The following is a 15,390-nucleotide window of genomic DNA, read 5'->3' as shown; positions in this document are numbered from 1 at the left end:
AATATGTCTGTTTATCCAAAAGGAAGTATAGAGGGAGAGCTAGATAGATAGCATTGCATTACATTACATGGCAATGCAATGCACAGTTGCTGAAGTTGAACCAAAATGAGCTTGTCATCTGGCTTCTGCAACTTTTAACATGAAAAATCCAATGAGGAGAAGAAAAGCAAAGCCAAAGAGTCCATCCCAAAATCCGACAAACAAGCCAAATGAACAAAAAGCATTGAATTCAATTCTTTCTGATTTTAGAAACTGCATTAAAGAAGGGGTGCACCGGTCCTGGAGATACTGCAATACCAGGTCAATGCGTGGAGTGGACAGAGCAAGCTCTTTTTCCATCTCCCTGTTCTAAAAATCCATTTAATATATGGTCCCCAGATAGGGGACGTATCAGATATTAAACTGATAAGAACAGATACTACACTTGATCTTAGCCAAAAGGCCGAGAAGCGATAACCAGAATTGGTTTCCGACTACGGTGCCACCCAAGGATTCTGAAAAGTCCATTTGTGGAGATGGCCACCTGGACTCCCGTTAAGAAGACATGCTGTCAACCTCTAGATCCCTCACATGCCTGCACTTTTCGGCTTGCTGCTGCTGCAATCCACGCGTTTTAGATCTGCATAACTCCACCTCTTTTAGCACAGTACCCTCAACCCCCGGCTGTTCCCACCCGCCTCAACACCGTTGGAAGGGAGGAGAACCAATTAAGGCGGGGGGGGGGGTGGAACGAGCAGCTGTCTACCCTTAGCAGGAGGGTTGCTGATTAATTACCTCTCCTGCTGCTGCTGCTGCTGCTGGCTGTCCAGCAGCAGACTGAAGGTGGCTGCTGCTGTGCGCAGGTATATAAAGGCTCAGAGCCTATTATGACACGCGCAGCCAGCGTTCCATTGCCACATTCCGTCTACTGCAGGCGGGATACCTGGATGGCTGAATGTCACTGAGAAGCTCACAGAGACCGCCATAAGCAACAGTTTAAAAGAATGCCACAGACTAATCAACCAAACTTTTTGGGTTGGTTTCTCTTTTATAGTCTGCAGGCATTAAATGAAAGAAGTCAGTGTTCCAGCAGAGGGAGACAACGTTTCAGAAAAGGCATTGTAGCAAACCAAAAAAGAAATTTTAAGCGCAGCAGTGTAACCAGCTCACATACCTGTTAGCTCAGGTGAGTTTAAAAGGCTGCTGTTGATAACAAGGGCATTTGCTAAATAGATGGTGTGTGTGCAACAATATACTGAAAGGTCAATTATATTGTGCAGCTTATCTCACCACCTGTAGTTATTTAGGTGAAAGCTCCAAAATGCTTGCCTAATATGTCTGTTTATCCAAAAGGAAGTATAGAGGGAGAGCTAGATAGATAGCATTGCATTACATTACATGGCAATGCAATGCACAGTTGCTGAAGTTGAACCAAAATGAGCTTGTCATCTGGCTTCTGCAACTTTTAACATGAAAAATCCAATGAGGAGAAGAAAAGCAAAGCCAAAGAGTCCATCCCAAAATCCGACAAACAAGCCAAATGAACAAAAAGCATTGAATTCAATTCTTTCTGATTTTAGAAACTGCATTAAAGAAGGGGTGCACCGGTCCTGGAGATACTGCAATACCAGGTCAATGCGTGGAGTGGACAGAGCAAGCTCTTTTTCCATCTCCCTGTTCTAAAAATCCATTTAATATATGGTCCCCAGATAGGGGACGTATCAGATATTAAACTGATAAGAACAGATACTACACTTGATCTTAGCCAAAAGGCCGAGAAGCGATAACCAGAATTGGTTTCCGACTACGGTGCCACCCAAGGATTCTGAAAAGTCCATTTGTGGAGATGGCCACCTGGACTCCCGTTAAGAAGACATGCTGTCAACCTCTAGATCCCTCACATGCCTGCACTTTTCGGCTTGCTGCTGCTGCAATCCACGCGTTTTAGATCTGCATAACTCCACCTCTTTTAGCACAGTACCCTCAACCCCCGGCTGTTCCCACCCGCCTCAACACCGTTGGAAGGGAGGAGAACCAATTAAGGCGGGGGGGGGGGGGGTGGAACGAGCAGCTGTCTACCCTTAGCAGGAGGGTTGCTGATTAATTACCTCTCCTGCTGCTGCTGCTGCTGCTGGCTGTCCAGCAGCAGACTGAAGGTGGCTGCTGCTGTGCGCAGGTATATAAAGGCTCAGAGCCTATTATGACACGCGCAGCCAGCGTTCCATTGCCACATTCCGTCTACTGCAGGCGGGATACCTGGATGGCTGAATGTCACTGAGAAGCTCACAGAGACCGCCATAAGCAACAGTTTAAAAGAATGCCACAGACTAATCAACCAAACTTTTTGGGTTGGTTTCTCTTTTATAGTCTGCAGGCATTAAATGAAAGAAGTCAGTGTTCCAGCAGAGGGAGACAACGTTTCAGAAAAGGCATTGTAGCAAACCAAAAAAGAAATTTTAAGCGCAGCAGAGTAACCAGCTCACATACCTGTTAGCTCAGGTGAGTTTAAAAGGCTGCTGTTGATAACAAGGGCATTTGCTAAATAGATGGTGTGTGTGCAACAATATACTGAAAGGTCAATTATATTGTGCAGCTTATCTCACCACCTGTAGTTATTTAGGTGAAAGCTCCAAAATGCTTGCCTAAGATGTCTGTTTATCCAAAAGTAAGTATAGAGGGAGAGCTAGATAGATAGCATTGCATTACATTACATGGCAATGCAATGCACAGTTGCTGAAGTTGAACCAAAATGAGCTTGTCATCTGGCTTCTGCAACTTTTAACATGAAAAATCCAATGAGGAGAAGAAAAGCAAAGCCAAAGAGTCCATCCCAAAATCCGACAAACAAGCCAAATGAACAAAAAGCATTGAATTCAATTCTTTCTGATTTTAGAAACTGCATTAAAGAAGGGGTGCACCGGTCCTGGAGATACTGCAATACCAGGTCAATGCGTGGAGAGGACAGAGCAAGCTCTTTTTCCATCTCCCTGTTCTAAAAATCCATTTAATATATGGTCCCCAGATAGGGGACGTATCAGATATTAAACTGATAAGAACAGATACTACACTTGATCTTAGCCAAAAGGCCGAGAAGCGATAACCAGAATTGGTTTCCGACTACGGTGCCACCCAAGGATTCTGAAAAGTCCATTTGTGGAGATGGCCACCTGGACTCCCGTTAAGAAGACATGCTGTCAACCTCTAGATCCCTCACATGCCTGCACTTTTCGGCTTGCTGCTGCTGCAATCCACGCGTTTTAGATCTGCATAACTCCACCTCTTTTAGCACAGTACCCTCAACCCCCGGCTGTTCCCACCCGCCTCAACACCGTTGGAAGGGAGGAGAACCAATTAAGGCGGGGGGGGGGTGGAACGAGCAGCTGTCTACCCTTAGCAGGAGGGTTGCTGATTAATTACCTCTCCTGCTGCTGCTGCTGCTGGCTGTCCAGCAGCAGACTGAAGGTGGCTGCTGCTGTGCGCAGGTATATAAAGGCTCAGAGCCTATTATGACACGCGCAGCCAGCGTTCCATTGCCACATTCCGTCTACTGCAGGCGGGATACCTGGATGGCTGAATGTCACTGAGAAGCTCACAGAGACCGCCATAAGCAACAGTTTAAAAGAATGCCACAGACTAATCAACCAAACTTTTTGGGTTGGTTTCTCTTTTATAGTCTGCAGGCATTAAATGAAAGAAGTCAGTGTTCCAGCAGAGGGAGACAACGTTTCAGAAAAGGCATTGTAGCAAACCAAAAAAGAAATTTTAAGCGCAGCAGAGTAACCAGCTCACATACCTGTTAGCTCAGGTGAGTTTAAAAGGCTGCTGTTGATAACAAGGGCATTTGCTAAATAGATGGTGTGTGTGCAACAATATACTGAAAGGTCAATTATATTGTGCAGCTTATCTCACCACCTGTAGTTATTTAGGTGAAAGCTCCAAAATGCTTGCCTAATATGTCTGTTTATCCAAAAGGAAGTATAGAGGGAGAGCTAGATAGATAGCATTGCATTACATTACATGGCAATGCAATGCACAGTTGCTGAAGTTGAACCAAAATGAGCTTGTCATCTGGCTTCTGCAACTTTTAACATGAAAAATCCAATGAGGAGAAGAGAAGCAAAGCCAAAGAGTCCATCCCAAAATCCGACAAACAAGCCAAATGAACAAAAAGCATTGAATTCAATTCTTTCTGATTTTAGAAACTGCATTAAAGAAGGGGTGCACCGGTCCTGGAGATACTGCAATACCAGGTCAATGCGTGGAGTGGACAGAGCAAGCTCTTTTTCCATCTCCCTTTTCTAAAAATCCATTTAATATATGGTCCCCAGATAGGGGACGTATCAGATATTAAACTGATAAGAACAGATACTACACTTGATCTTAGCCAAAAGGCCGAGAAGCGATAACCAGAATTGGTTTCCGACTACGGTGCCACCCAAGGATTCTGAAAAGTCCATTTGTGGAGATAGCCACCTGGACTCCCGTTAAGAAGACATGCTGTCAACCTCTAGATCCCTCACATGCCTGCACTTTTCGGCTTGCTGCTGCTGCAATCCACGCGTTTTAGATCTGCATAACTCCACCTCTTTTAGCACAGTACCCTCAACCCCCGGCTGTTCCCACCCGCCTCAACACCGTTGGAAGGGAGGAGAACCAATTAAGGCGGGGGGGGGGGGGTGGAACGAGCAGCTGTCTACCCTTAGCAGGAGGGTTGCTGATTAATTACCTCTCCTGCTGCTGCTGCTGCTGCTGCTGGCTGTCCAGCAGCAGACTGAAGGTGGCTGCTGCTGTGCGCAGGTATATAAAGGCTCAGAGCCTATTATGACACGCGCAGCCAGCGTTCCATTGCCACATTCCGTTTACTGCAGGCGGGATACCTGGATGGCTGAATGTCACTGAGAAGCTCACAGAGACCGCCATAAGCAACAGTTTAAAAGAATGCCACAGACTAATCAACCAAACTTTTTGGGTTGGTTTCTCTTTTATAGTCTGCAGGCATTAAATGAAAGAAGTCAGTGTTCCAGCAGAGGGAGACAACGTTTCAGAAAAGGCATTGTAGCAAACCAAAAAAGAAATTTTAAGCGCAGCAGAGTAACCAGCTCACATACCTGTTAGCTCAGGTGAGTTTAAAAGGCTGCTGTTGATAACAAGGGCATTTGCTAAATAGATGGTGTGTGTGCAACAATATACTGAAAGGTCAATTATATTGTGCAGCTTATCTCACCACCTGTAGTTATTTAGGTGAAAGCTCCAAAATGCTTGCCTAATATGTCTGTTTATCCAAAAGGAAGTATAGAGGGAGAGCTAGATAGATAGCATTGCATTAAATTACATGGCAAAGCAATGCACAGTTGCTGAAGTTGAACCAAAATGAGCTTGTCATCTGGCTTCTGCAACTTTTAACATGAAAAATCCAATGAGGAGAAGAAAAGCAAAGCCAAAGAGTCCATCCCAAAATCCGACAAACAAGCCAAATGAACAAAAAGCATTGAATTCAATTCTTTCTGATTTTAGAAACTGCATTAAAGAAGGGGTGCACCGGTCCTGGAGATACTGCAATACCAGGTCAATGCGTGGAGTGGACAGAGCAAGCTCTTTTTCCATCTCCCTGTTCTAAAAATCCATTTAATATATGGTCCCCAGATAGGGGACGTATCAGATATTAAACTGATAAGAACAGATACTACACTTGATGTTAGCCAAAAGGCCGAGAAGCGATAACCAGAATTGGTTTCCGACTACGGTGCCACCCAAGGATTCTGAAAAGTCCATTTGTGGAGATGGCCACCTGGACTCCCGTTAAGAAGACATGCTGTCAACCTCTAGATCCCTCACATGCCTGCACTTTTCGGCTTGCTGCTGCTGCAATCCACGCGTTTTAGATCTGCATAACTCCACCTCTTTTAGCACAGTACCCTCAACCCCCGGCTGTTCCCACCCGCCTCAACACCGTTGGAAGGGAGGAGAACCAATTAAGGCGGGGGGGGGGGTGGAACGAGCAGCTGTCTACCCTTAGCAGGAGGGTTGCTGATTAATTACCTCTCCTGCTGCTGCTGCTGCTGCTGGCTGTCCAGCAGCAGACTGAAGGTGGCTGCTGCTGTGCGCAGGTATATAAAGGCTCAGAGCCTATTATGACACGCGCAGCCAGCGTTCCATTGCCACATTCCGTCTACTGCAGGCGGGATACCTGGATGGCTGAATGTCACTGAGAAGCTCACAGAGACCGCCATAAGCAACAGTTTAAAAGAATGCCACAGACTAATCAACCAAACTTTTTGGGTTGGTTTCTCTTTTATAGTCTGCAGGCATTAAATGAAAGAAGTCAGTGTTCCAGCAGAGGGAGACAACGTTTCAGAAAAGGCATTGTAGCAAACCAAAAAAGAAATTTTAAGCGCAGCAGAGTAACCAGCTCACATACCTGTTAGCTCAGGTGAGTTTAAAAGGCTGCTGTTGATAACAAGGGCATTTTCTAAATAGATGGTGTGTGTGCAACAATATACTGAAAGGTCAATTATATTGTGCAGCTTATCTCACCACCTGTAGTTATTTAGGTGAAAGCTCCAAAATGCTTGCCTAATATGTCTGTTTATCCAAAAGGAAGTATAGAGGGAGAGCTAGAGAGATAGCATTGCATTACATTACATGGCAATGCAATGCACAGTTGCTGAAGTTGAACCAAAATGAGCTTGTCATCTGGCTTCTGCAACTTTTAACATGAAAAATCCAATGAGGAGAAGAAAAGCAAAGCCAAAGAGTCCATCCCAAAATCCGACAAACAAGCCAAATGAACAAAATGCATTGAATTCAATTCTTTCTGATTTTAGAAACTGCATTAAAGAAGGGGTGCACCGGTCCTGGAGATACTGCAATACCAGGTCAATGCGTGGAGTGGACAGAGCAAGCTCTTTTTCCATCTCCCTGTTCTAAAAATCCATTTAATATATGGTCCCCAGATAGGGGACGTATCAGATATTAAACTGATAAGAACAGATACTACACTTGATCTTAGCCAAAAGGCCGAGAAGCGATAACCAGAATTGGTTTCCGACTACGGTGCCACCCAAGGATTCTGAAAAGTCCATTTGTGGAGATGGCCACCTGGACTCCCGTTAAGAAGACATGCTGTCAACCTCTAGATCCCTCACATGCCTGCACTTTTCGGCTTGCTGCTGCTGCAATCCACGCGTTTTAGATCTGCATAACTCCACCTCTTTTAGCACAGTACCCTCAACCCCCGGCTGTTCCCACCCGCCTCAACACCGTTGGAAGGGAGGAGAACCAATTAAGGCGGGGGGGGGGGGTGGAACGAGCAGCTGTCTACCCTTAGCAGGAGGGTTGCTGATTAATTACCTCTCCTGCTGCTGCTGCTGCTGCTGGCTGTCCAGCAGCAGACTGAAGGTGGCTGCTGCTGTGCGCAGGTATATAAAGGCTCAGAGCCTATTATGACACGCGCAGCCAGCGTTCCATTGCCACATTCCGTCTACTGCAGGCGGGATACCTGGATGGCTGAATGTCACTGAGAAGCTCACAGAGACCGCCATAAGCAACAGTTTAAAAGAATGCCACAGAGTAATCAACCAAACTTTTTGGGTTGGTTTCTCTTTTATAGTCTGCAGGCATTAAATGAAAGAAGTCAGTGTTCCAGCAGAGGGAGACAACGTTTCAGAAAAGGCATTGTAGCAAACCAAAAAAGAAATTTTAAGCGCAGCAGAGTAACCAGCTCACATACCTGTTAGCTCAGGTGAGTTTAAAAGGCTGCTGTTGATAACAAGGGCATTTGCTAAATAGATGGTGTGTGTGCAACAATATACTGAAAGGTCAATTATATTGTGCAGCTTATCTCACCACCTGTAGTTATTTAGGTGAAAGCTCCAAAATGCTTGCCTAATATGTCTGTTTATCCAAAAGGAAGTATAGAGGGAGAGCTAGATAGATAGCATTGCATTACATTACATGGCAATGCAATGCACAGTTGCTGAAGTTGAACCAAAATGAGCTTGTCATCTGGCTTCTGCAACTTTTAACATGAAAAATCCAATGAGGAGAAGAAAAGCAAAGCCAAAGAGTCCATCCCAAAATCCGACAAACAAGCCAAATGAACAAAAAGCATTGAATTCAATTCTTTCTGATTTTAGAAACTGCATTAAAGAAGGGGTTCACCGGTCCTGGAGATACTGCAATACCAGGTCAATGCGTGGAGTGGACAGAGCAAGCTCTTTTTCCATCTCCCTGTTCTAAAAATCCATTTAATATATGGTCCCCAGATAGGGGACGTATCAGATATTAAACTGATAAGAACAGATACTACACTTGATCTTAGCCAAAAGGCCGAGAAGCGATAACCAGAATTGGTTTCCGACTACGGTGCCACCCAAGGATTCTGAAAAGTCCATTTGTGGAGATGGCCACCTGGACTCCCGTTAAGAAGACATGCTGTCAACCTCTAGATCCCTCACATGCCTGCACTTTTCGGCTTGCTGCTGCTGCAATCCACGCGTTTTAGATCTGCATAACTCCACCTCTTTTAGCACAGTACCCTCAACCCCCGGCTGTTCCCACCCGCCTCAACACCGTTGGAAGGGAGGAGAACCAATTAAGGCGGGGGGGGGGGTGGAACGAGCAGCTGTCTACCCTTAGCAGGAGGGTTGCTGATTAATTACCTCTCCTGCTGCTGCTGCTGCTGCTGGCTCTCCAGCAGCAGACTGAAGGTGGCTGCTGCTGTGCGCAGGTATATAAAGGCTCAGAGCCTATTATGACACGCGCAGCCAGCGTTCCATTGCCACATTCCGTCTACTGCAGGCGGGATACCTGGATGGCTGAATGTCACTGAGAAGCTCACAGAGACCGCCATAAGCAACAGTTTAAAAGAATGCCACAGACTAATCAACCAAACTTTTTGGGTTGGTTTCTCTTTTATAGTCTGCAGGCATTAAATGAAAGAAGTCAGTGTTCCAGCAGAGGGAGACAACGTTTCAGAAAAGGCATTGTAGCAAACCAAAAAAGAAATTTTAAGCGCAGCAGAGTAACCAGCTCACATACCTGTTAGCTCAGGTGAGTTTAAAAGGCTGCTGTTGATAACAAGGGCATTTGCTAAATAGATGGTGTGTGTGCAACAATATACTGAAAGGTCAATTATATTGTGCAGCTTATCTCACCACCTGTAGTTATTTAGGTGAAAGCTCCAAAATGCTTGCCTAATATGTCTGTTTATCCAAAAGGAAGTATAGAGGGAGAGCTAGATAGATAGCATTGCATTACATTACATGGCAATGCAATGCACAGTTGCTGAAGTTGAACCAAAATGAGCTTGTCATCTGGCTTCTGCAACTTTTAACATGAAAAATCCAATGAGGAGAAGAAAAGCAAAGCCAAAGAGTCCATCCCAAAATCCGACAAACAAGCCAAATGAACAAAAAGCATTGAATTCAATTCTTTCTGATTTTAGAAACTGCATTAAAGAAGGGGTGCACCGGTCCTGGAGATACTGCAATACCAGGTCAATGCGTGGAGTGGACAGAGCAAGCTCTTTTTCCATCTCCCTGTTCTAAAAATCCATTTAATATATGGTCCCCAGATAGGGGACGTATCAGATATTAAACTGATAAGAACAGATACTACACTTGATCTTAGCCAAAAGGCCGAGAAGCGATAACCAGAATTGGTTTCCGACTACGGTGCCACCCAAGGATTCTGAAAAGTCCATTTGTGGAGATGGCCACCTGGACTCCCGTTAAGAAGACATGCTGTCAACCTCTAGATCCCTCACATGCCTGCACTTTTCGGCTTGCTGCTGCTGCAATCCACGCGTTTTAGATCTGCATAACTCCACCTCTTTTAGCACAGTACCCTCAACCCCCGGCTGTTCCCACCCGCCTCAACACCGTTGGAAGGGAGGAGAACCAATTAAGGCGGGGGGGGGGTGGAACGAGCAGCTGTCTACCCTTAGCAGGAGGGTTGCTGATTAATTACCTCTCCTGCTGCTGCTGCTGCTGCTGGCTGTCCAGCAGCAGACTGAAGGTGGCTGCTGCTGTGCGCAGGTATATAAAGGCTCAGAGCCTATTATGACACGCGCAGCCAGCGTTCCATTGCCACATTCCGTCTACTGCAGGCGGGATACCTGGATGGCTGAATGTCACTGAGAAGCTCACAGAGACCGCCATAAGCAACAGTTTAAAAGAATGCCACAGACTAATCAACCAAACTTTTTGGGTTGGTTTCTCTTTTATAGTCTGCAGGCATTAAATGAAAGAAGTCAGTGTTCCAGCAGAGGGAGACAACGTTTCAGAAAAGGCATTGTAGCAAACCAAAAAAGAAATTTTAAGCGCAGCAGAGTAACCAGCTCACATACCTGTTAGCTCAGGTGAGTTTAAAAGGCTGCTGTTGATAACAAGGGCATTTGCTAAATAGATGGTGTGTGTGCAACAATATACTGAAAGGTCAATTATATTGTGCAGCTTATCTCACCACCTGTAGTTATTTAGGTGAAAGCTCCAAAATGCTTGCCTAATATGTCTGTTTATCCAAAAGGAAGTATAGAGGGAGAGCTAGATAGATAGCATTGCATTACATTACATGGCAATGCAATGCACAGTTGCTGAAGTTGAACCAAAATGAGCTTGTCATCTGGCTTCTGCAACTTTTAACATGAAAAATCCAATGAGGAGAAGAAAAGCAAAGCCAAAGAGTCCATCCCAAAATCCGACAAACAAGCCAAATGAACAAAAAGCATTGAATTCAATTCTTTCTGATTTTAGAAACTGCATTAAAGAAGGGGTGCACCGGTCCTGGAGATACTGCAATACCAGGTCAATGCGTGGAGTGGACAGAGCAAGCTCTTTTTCCATCTCCCTGTTCTAAAAATCCATTTAATATATGGTCCCCAGATAGGGGACGTATCAGATATTAAACTGATAAGAACAGATACTACACTTGATCTTAGCCAAAAGGCCGAGAAGCGATAACCAGAATTGGTTTCCGACTACGGTGCCACCCAAGGATTCTGAAAAGTTCATTTGTGGAGATGGCCACCTGGACTCCCGTTAAGAAGACATGCTGTCAACCTCTAGATCCCTCACATGCCTGCACTTTTCGGCTTGCTGCTGCTGCAATCCACGCGTTTTAGATCTGCATAACTCCACCTCTTTTAGCACAGTACCCTCAACCCCCGGCTGTTCCCACCCGCCTCAACACCGTTGGAAGGGAGGAGAACCAATTAAGGCGGGGGGGGTGTGGAACGAGCAGCTGTCTACCCTTAGCAGGAGGGTTGCTGATTAATTACCTCTCCTGCTGCTGCTGCTGCTGCTGGCTGTCCAGCAGCAGACTGAAGGTGGCTGCTGCTGTGCGCAGGTATATAAAGGCTCAGAGCCTATTATGACACGCGCAGCCAGCGTTCCATTGCCACATTCCGTCTACTGCAGGCGGGATACCTGGATGGCTGAATGTCACTGAGAAGCTCACAGAGACCGCCATAAGCAACAGTTTAAAAGAATGCCACAGACTAATCAACCAAACTTTTTGGGTTGGTTTCTCTTTTATAGTCTGCAGGCATTAAATGAAAGAAGTCAGTGTTCCAGCAGAGGGAGACAACGTTTCAGAAAAGGCATTGTAGCAAACCAAAAAAGAAATTTTAAGCGCAGCAGAGTAACCAGCTCACATACCTGTTAGCTCAGGTGAGTTTAAAAGGCTGCTGTTGATAACAAGGGCATTTGCTAAATAGATGGTGTGTGTGCAACAATATACTGAAAGGTCAATTATATTGTGCAGCTTATCTCACCACCTGTAGTTATTTAGGTGAAAGCTCCAAAATGCTTGCCTAATATGTCTGTTTATCCAAAAGGAAGTATAGAGGGAGAGCTAGAGAGATAGCATTGCATTACATTACATGGCAATGCAATGCACAGTTGCTGAAGTTGAACCAAAATGAGCTTGTCATCTGGCTTCTGCAACTTTTAACATGAAAAATCCAATGAGGAGAAGAAAAGCAAAGCCAAAGAGTCCATTCCAAAATCCGACAAACAAGCCAAATGAACAAAAAGCATTGAATTCAATTCTTTCTGATTTTAGAAACTGCATTAAAGAAGGGGTGCACCGGTCCTGGAGATACTGCAATACCAGGTCAATGCGTGGAGTGGACAGAGCAAGCTCTTTTTCCATCTCCCTGTTCTAAAAATCCATTTAATATATGGTCCCCAGATAGGGGACGTATCAGATATTAAACTGATAAGAACAGATACTACACTTGATCTTAGCCAAAAGGCCGAGAAGCGATAACCAGAATTGGTTTCCGACTATGGTGCCACCCAAGGATTCTGAAAAGTCCATTTGTGGAGATGGCCACCTGGACTCCCGTTAAGAAGACATGCTGTCAACCTCTAGATCCCTCACATGCCTGCACTTTTCGGCTTGCTGCTGCTGCAATCCACGCGTTTTAGATCTGCATAACTCCACCTCTTTTAGCACAGTACCCTCAACCCCCGGCTGTTCCCACCCGCCTCAACACCGTTGGAAGGGAGGAGAACCAATTAAGGCGGGGGGGGGGGGGGGGGTGGAACGAGCAGCTGTCTACCCTTAGCAGGAGGGTTGCTGATTAATTACCTCTCCTGCTGCTGCTGCTGCTGCTGGCTGTCCAGCAGCAGACTGAAGGTGGCTGCTGCTGTGCGCAGGTATATAAAGGCTCAGAGCCTATTATGACACGCGCAGCCAGCGTTCCATTGCCACATTCCGTCTACTGCAGGCGGGATACCTGGATGGCTGAATGTCACTGAGAAGCTCACAGAGACCGCCATAAGCAACAGTTTAAAAGAATGCCACAGACTAATCAACCAAACTTTTTGGGTTGGTTTCTCTTTTATAGTCTGCAGGCATTAAATGAAAGAAGTCAGTGTTCCAGCAGAGGGAGACAACGTTTCAGAAAAGGCATTGTAGCAAACCAAAAAAGAAATTTTAAGCGCAGCAGAGTAACCAGCTCACATACCTGTTAGCTCAGGTGAGTTTAAAAGGCTGCTGTTGATAACAAGGGCATTTGCTAAATAGATGGTGTGTGTGCAACAATATACTGAAAGGTCAATTATATTGTGCAGCTTATCTCACCACCTGTAGTTATTTAGGTGAAAGCTCCAAAATGCTTGCCTAATATGTCTGTTTATCCAAAAGGAAGTATAGAGGGAGAGCTAGATAGATAGCATTGCATTACATTACATGGCAATGCAATGCACAGTTGCTGAAGTTGAACCAAAATGAGCTTGTCATCTGGCTTCTGCAACTTTTAACATGAAAAATCCAATGAGGAGAAGAAAAACAAAGCCAAAGAGTCCATCCCAAAATCCGACAAACAAGCCAAATGAACAAAAAGCATTGAATTCAATTCTTTCTGATTTTAGAAACTGCATTAAAGAAGGGGTGCACCGGTCCTGGAGATACTGCAATACCAGGTCAATGCGTGGAGTGGACAGAGCAAGCTCTTTTTCCATCTCCCTGTTCTAAAAATCCATTTAATATATGGTCCCCAGATAGGGGACGTATCAGATATTAAACTGATAAGAACAGATACTACACTTGATCTTAGCCAAAAGGCCGAGAAGCGATAACCAGAATTGGTTTCCGACTACGGTGCCACCCAAGGATTCTGAAAAGTCCATTTGTGGAGATGGCCACCTGGACTCCCGTTAAGAAGACATGCTGTCAACCTCTAGATCCCTCACATGCCTGCACTTTTCGGCTTGCTGCTGCTGCAATCCACGCGTTTTAGATCTGCATAACTCCACCTCTTTTAGCACAGTACCCTCAACCCCCGGCTGTTCCCACCCGCCTCAACACCATTGGAAGGGAGGAGAACCAATTAAGGCGGGGGGGGGGTGGAACGAGCAGCTGTCTACCCTTAGCAGGAGGGTTGCAGATTAATTACCTCTCCTGCTGCTGCTGCTGCTGCCTGTCCAGCAGCAGACTGAAGGTGGCTGCTGCTGTGCGCAGGTATATAAAGGCTCAGAGCCTATTATGACACGCGCAGCCAGCGTTCCATTGCCACATTCCGTCTACTGCAGGCGGGATACCTGGATGGCTGAATGTCACTGAGAAGCTCACAGAGACCGCCATAAGCAACAGTTTAAAAGAATGCCACAGACTAATCAACCAAACTTTTTGGGTTGGTTTCTCTTTTATAGTCTGCAGGCATTAAATGAAAGAAGTCAGTGTTCCAGCAGAGGGAGACAACGTTTCAGAAAAGGCATTGTAGCAAACCAAAAAAGAAATTTTAAGCGCAGCAGAGTAACCAGCTCACATACCTGTTAGCTCAGGTGAGTTTAAAAGGCTGCTGTTGATAACAAGGGCATTTGCTAAATAGATGGTGTGTGTGCAACAATATACTGAAAGGTCAATTATATTGTGCAGCTTATCTCACCACCTGTAGTTATTTAGGTGAAAGCTCCAAAATGCTTGCCTAATATGTCTGTTTATCCAAAAGGAAGTATAGAGGGAGAGCTAGATAGATAGCATTGCATTACATTACATGGCAATGCAATGCACAGTTGCTGAAGTTGAACCAAAATGAGCTTGTCATCTGGCTTCTGCAACTTTTAACATGAAAAATCCAATGAGGAGAAGAAAAGCAAAGCCAAAGAGTCCATCCCAAAATCCGACAAACAAGCCAAATGAACAAAAAGCATTGAATTCAATTCTTTCTGATTTTAGAAACTGCATTAAAGAAGGGGTGCACCGGTCCTGGAGATACTGCAATACCAGGTCAATGCGTGGAGTGGACAGAGCAAGCTCTTTTTCCATCTCCCTGTTCTAAAAATCCATTTAATATATGGTCCCCAGATAGGGGACGTATCAGATATTAAACTGATAAGAACAGATACTACACTTGATCTTAGCCAAAAGGCCGAGAAGCGATAACCAGAATTGGTTTCCGACTACGGTGCCACCCAAGGATTCTGAAAAGTCCATTTGTGGAGATGGCCACCTGGACTCCCGTTAAGAAGACATGCTGTCAACCTCTAGATCCCTCACATGCCTGCACTTTTCGGCTTGCTGCTGCTGCAATCCACGCGTTTTAGATCTGCATAACTCCACCTCTTTTAGCACAGTACCCTCAACCCCCGGCTGTTCCCACCCGCCTCAACACCGTTGGAAGGGAGGAGAACCAATTAAGGCGGGGGGGGGGGTGGAACGAGCAGCTGTCTACCCTTAGCAGGAGGGTTGCTGATTAATTACCTCTCCTGCTGCTGCTGCTGCTGCTGGCTGTCCAGCAGCAGACTGAAGGTGGCTGCTGCTGTGCGCAGGTATATAAAGGCTCAGAGCCTATTATGACACGCGCAGCCAGCGTTCCATTGCCACATTCCGTCTACTGCAGGCGGGATACCTGGATGGCTGAATGTCACTGAGAAGCTCACAGAGACCGCCATAAGCAACAGT

General features: G+C 45.5%; 12 non-coding genes across 12 annotated transcripts; all 12 read right to left on the bottom strand.

Moving 5' to 3' along the window:
* Positions 1-263: 263 nt before the first annotated feature.
* On the bottom strand, positions 264-454 carry LOC141182200 (U2 spliceosomal RNA). Its single transcript, XR_012257589.1, has one exon. It is a non-coding gene; the product is annotated as a U2 spliceosomal RNA (small nuclear RNA).
* A 1,119-nt stretch (positions 455-1,573) lies between these two features.
* Positions 1,574-1,764, bottom strand: LOC141182199 (U2 spliceosomal RNA). Its single transcript, XR_012257588.1, has one exon. It is a non-coding gene; the product is annotated as a U2 spliceosomal RNA (small nuclear RNA).
* A 1,122-nt stretch (positions 1,765-2,886) lies between these two features.
* On the bottom strand, positions 2,887-3,077 carry LOC141180645 (U2 spliceosomal RNA). Its single transcript, XR_012256295.1, has one exon. It is a non-coding gene; the product is annotated as a U2 spliceosomal RNA (small nuclear RNA).
* Positions 3,078-4,192: 1,115 nt separating this feature from the next.
* On the bottom strand, positions 4,193-4,383 carry LOC141181436 (U2 spliceosomal RNA). Its single transcript, XR_012257013.1, has one exon. It is a non-coding gene; the product is annotated as a U2 spliceosomal RNA (small nuclear RNA).
* A 1,124-nt stretch (positions 4,384-5,507) lies between these two features.
* On the bottom strand, positions 5,508-5,698 carry LOC141181832 (U2 spliceosomal RNA). Its single transcript, XR_012257372.1, has one exon. It is a non-coding gene; the product is annotated as a U2 spliceosomal RNA (small nuclear RNA).
* Positions 5,699-6,817: 1,119 nt separating this feature from the next.
* On the bottom strand, positions 6,818-7,008 carry LOC141182198 (U2 spliceosomal RNA). The gene has a single exon (XR_012257587.1). It is a non-coding gene; the product is annotated as a U2 spliceosomal RNA (small nuclear RNA).
* Positions 7,009-8,128: 1,120 nt separating this feature from the next.
* LOC141181675 (U2 spliceosomal RNA) lies at positions 8,129-8,319 on the bottom strand. The gene has a single exon (XR_012257229.1). It is a non-coding gene; the product is annotated as a U2 spliceosomal RNA (small nuclear RNA).
* Positions 8,320-9,438: 1,119 nt separating this feature from the next.
* LOC141182196 (U2 spliceosomal RNA) lies at positions 9,439-9,629 on the bottom strand. Its single transcript, XR_012257585.1, has one exon. It is a non-coding gene; the product is annotated as a U2 spliceosomal RNA (small nuclear RNA).
* A 1,118-nt stretch (positions 9,630-10,747) lies between these two features.
* LOC141182195 (U2 spliceosomal RNA) lies at positions 10,748-10,938 on the bottom strand. Its single transcript, XR_012257584.1, has one exon. It is a non-coding gene; the product is annotated as a U2 spliceosomal RNA (small nuclear RNA).
* Positions 10,939-12,056: 1,118 nt separating this feature from the next.
* Positions 12,057-12,247, bottom strand: LOC141182193 (U2 spliceosomal RNA). Its single transcript, XR_012257583.1, has one exon. It is a non-coding gene; the product is annotated as a U2 spliceosomal RNA (small nuclear RNA).
* A 1,125-nt stretch (positions 12,248-13,372) lies between these two features.
* On the bottom strand, positions 13,373-13,563 carry LOC141182192 (U2 spliceosomal RNA). Its single transcript, XR_012257582.1, has one exon. It is a non-coding gene; the product is annotated as a U2 spliceosomal RNA (small nuclear RNA).
* Positions 13,564-14,678: 1,115 nt separating this feature from the next.
* Positions 14,679-14,869, bottom strand: LOC141182191 (U2 spliceosomal RNA). The gene has a single exon (XR_012257581.1). It is a non-coding gene; the product is annotated as a U2 spliceosomal RNA (small nuclear RNA).
* Positions 14,870-15,390: the final 521 nt, after the last annotated feature.

Source organism: Phyllobates terribilis, unplaced genomic scaffold (genome assembly GCF_046119375.1).
Source record: "Phyllobates terribilis strain yellow unplaced genomic scaffold, ASM4611937v1 Scaffold_34__1_contigs__length_13252353, whole genome shotgun sequence".
In the NCBI taxonomy this organism is placed as follows: Eukaryota; Metazoa; Chordata; class Amphibia; order Anura; family Dendrobatidae; genus Phyllobates; species Phyllobates terribilis.
This window is presented reverse-complemented; position numbering and strand designations above follow the sequence as displayed.